This window comes from Uranotaenia lowii, chromosome 2 (assembly GCF_029784155.1).
Source record: "Uranotaenia lowii strain MFRU-FL chromosome 2, ASM2978415v1, whole genome shotgun sequence".
Taxonomy (NCBI): Eukaryota; Metazoa; Arthropoda; class Insecta; order Diptera; family Culicidae; genus Uranotaenia; species Uranotaenia lowii.
In genome coordinates, this window is record NC_073692.1 from 14,850,564 (window position 1) to 14,853,952 (window position 3,389).

At 44.2% G+C, this 3,389-nt stretch overlaps 1 non-coding gene across 1 annotated transcript; it reads right to left on the bottom strand.

Annotated features, from left to right (window-relative positions):
• On the bottom strand, positions 1-73 carry Trnak-cuu (transfer RNA lysine (anticodon CUU)). Its single transcript has one exon. It is a non-coding gene; the product is annotated as a tRNA-Lys (tRNA).
• Between the last annotated feature and the right edge of the window lie 3,316 nt (positions 74-3,389).

The following is a 3,389-nucleotide window of genomic DNA, read 5'->3' on the forward strand; positions in this document are numbered from 1 at the left end:
CGCCCAACGTGGGGCCCGAACCCACGACCCTGAGATTAAGAGTCTCATGCTCTACCGACTGAGCTAGCCGGGCGAGCATGAGACTCTTAATCTCAGGGTCGTGGGTTCGGGCCCCACGTTGGGCGCCAGGTGAAACTTTACTCTGTACGATTATGAAACAACTGTGAAGAAGGACGACGGATTGGTATCTTTGAGGGGAGGTTACACATGCCCGTATAATAAAGATGGCTGTATGGATTCAGAAGGAGGGAATACGTACTGGGAATATACTCCTCAGGATGATTGCCTCCAGAATCAGTACAACGTACTTTACTCTGGAGAGGCTACGGAGACTATAGCCCTAGTCAACGGTCAAACTCAACGAATGTATTCAGTGAAGACGGGCGAAGTTATATTCAGCCTTATGACCACCGTTACGGCCCCTCTATGTTATCTGAGAGGATTCTCCACAGAACATCCTAGTCTCTTTATCTATGTATCTAAGGATGGCGAGAAGCCCTTTTCCAGGAAGATAAAGTCCGCTAAGAACATGGACATGTTCACATACGTGAACAGTAAGTTCGTGCATGTGGAACGTCACCTTCGGTCTAGCATCGAGAGCCTATACAGAGATGTAGTAAGACACAGATGTGACTTGGAACGAACTGTCTTGGAGACACGATTGGGGCTAGCTAGCTCAAATCCGATTGAATTTGCATACTTAGTAATGGGAGGACCCGGATACACTGCCCTCCAGATGGGAGAGGTAGTGTATATCATACAATGCCAGCCAGTTGACGTACAGCTACGCGAAACCCCTTCTTGTTATCAGGAAATCCCGACCTATTACCAGAATAGGTCGGTGTTTGTGACTCCCCGCTCTAGATTGATTCAACAGTACGGCACTCAGGTTGACTGCAATTCTCTGATGTACCCTACATACTTCTTAAACGAAGACTGGTACAAGGTGCATTCAGGGCCACATCTAGTAAAAGCTCCAGGAGCTCTGAATCCTAGAGTGAGAGATACATGGAAATATACCGACCCTGGGTCTCTCATACAAGCAGGACTTTACACAAAAGACGCCCTAGATAAGCTTAGGCACGAAGTTATGTTCCCCTCAGAGAGGTCCGCTGTCACAAACATATTGACCCGTATTACGACCCGCATGATGCGACATGATGGAGTTGTTGTTGTTGGTGCCTTCGTGTTCGTTTCGTCTTCTTCTAAGACGGATTCGAAAGGAAGTGGTGCCCAACTGTTATTTTAGTTTTCAATTATCATACCAGGGTGATTGATATAAATCATCAAAGCTAATACAAGCAAATTAGTTTTGATTATAACTTTGTCATCTTACAAGTTATTTATGAACACAAAGTTGTTAAATAAAACTGATCCAAACTATGTTGAAAAATCATCTATGATGTTTTAAAACAGTGCTGCGTTAAAATTCTTTGAAGTTTCGTCCCGAAAACTTCTTTGAAGTTACGTCCCGAAAATTCAATCGATTTTCCGAAGGCAGGATCACTTGATTAGTAGGATCACAGATTAAATTGTGTAAATTTCAAATTTAGAATTCAGTTTCATTTGCTTAGACATGTATAAGAATCACGTCATCTTTACCAAGTAATCTTGGGAGTCATGTCTTCTTCTGTGGTCTGCAACACTCATTTGGTTTTTTACAGAAAGTTTGTACAGCTCAGTTCAAAACTCAATAGAAATTCAGTGCTTGTTCGTCGTCATTCCAACCTTGAACTCAAAAACTCCACACTCTGTTTGATTCAAATCTTCTATCAATGTTTTATAACCACCCTTCACGAAAACATGTACCGTGAGTCAGCATGAAGCGCGATCACGCCACCCAGGCGATGGAAGCTATTTATGCTGAGAAGGATAAAATAAATAAAACAGCATAAGGCACGGCCGACTCGGTAACAAAGTCCGATCGAGCGCGACTTATGCTGATCTAAGCAAAAAGGGTCACGTACACACCGCCCGGTCGCTGGCATCGGTCAGTGGCATCGGTCTTGGTCAACGGATCCTCGATAAAGTATACACGCGTACTTTTAGACGAAGCGCTAATGGCCCATGCCGCAATTTGATCCAAAAAACGGCCCGGGCTTCGGGGGTGTGGGGACTCTGTGCTCAGAGGGGATCTACATCTTCGACAACAGCCCCAGTGTAAAGAGCTTTCTGGGCACGAAACCGCGGCAGACATATTCGCACGCGTATTCTGTGACAGCGGACGCTTATGTACCATGGAACGCAAAAAGTCTGTGCTTCGAAACCATGGACAGATTCGTTCTCACAAGTCGGTACACGGAATTGATGCTGAATCAACAAATACTCGCGAATGTAGACAATATCCCAATAATGAGTCAAAAGCGACCGGAAATAATATGGGTAAACGGCCCCCCGGGTTGCGGAAAAACGTATACGATAGTACAAACCGCAAAGATGTCGGCGAACCGCAACACAAATCCAATGAATACGAAAGAGTCAGCAAAAGGAGTTATTTATCAGACAGAACCAATTTTTGAGCAAAGAAACCCAATTAAGTGGTCAGGCACCTAAAAAACCAGCTACAGGGAAGATCCATCCTGATAACCCGCTGCCGGCAAAACGACAGGCACTAAAGGTTCCCACTCTTAGACTAAATATGGTTGCCGATACGTTGTTGACAGGATGTGAGGACTATGGAACCAACCCTCTCGATACAACTTCCAGGAAGCTGACTAAACCATTAGTCATGTACAAAGAAGATGCAGATTGGACCCCTAGTAGATCCTCAAGTGCAGTGTCTGAGGGTTAGGACGTCAGTGCTTCATCCAGTGGAGCAGCACCTTCTGTGGCAGTCAGCACTAGTTCTAGGGTACAAGAGTATGTGGCTGATTACATAGACGGAGAATATCACGATGCGTCATCAGAAGTAAATGACTTATCCTCTGAGTTCCAGCTGTTGAAGATCAAGGATGATGAGATTTCACAAAGCACCGAGCGGCATAGCCAAGAATTACCGGATTCGACTATTGAGACATTAGCTGCTACATTAAACTCTATCTTGGATGAATACTTTACTAAAGGAATAAATAAGATGGTTAGATCTGTCCATATTGTTGATAAGAAATTAATTGTCCATTTTGCGACCCATCCTCTTGATTTGAACAATAATTCTTCTACTACTACATTAGTTAATCAACCCATAGAAATACGGGAGATCGCCACAGGGACAGAATCCTTTAGTTCCTCATCTGAAAGTTTGAACACGGATGAAGAGGAAGCTGTGCTTGACAGATATGCACCCGTTTTCGCTACAGGAGAATTCGCAACTCCAACTGAGAAAGTTGAGAAACCAGTCAGTAAGCCAGTTGCCCCAAAAGTTAAAAAGTCCGAAATTGCAGCTCCTGTTG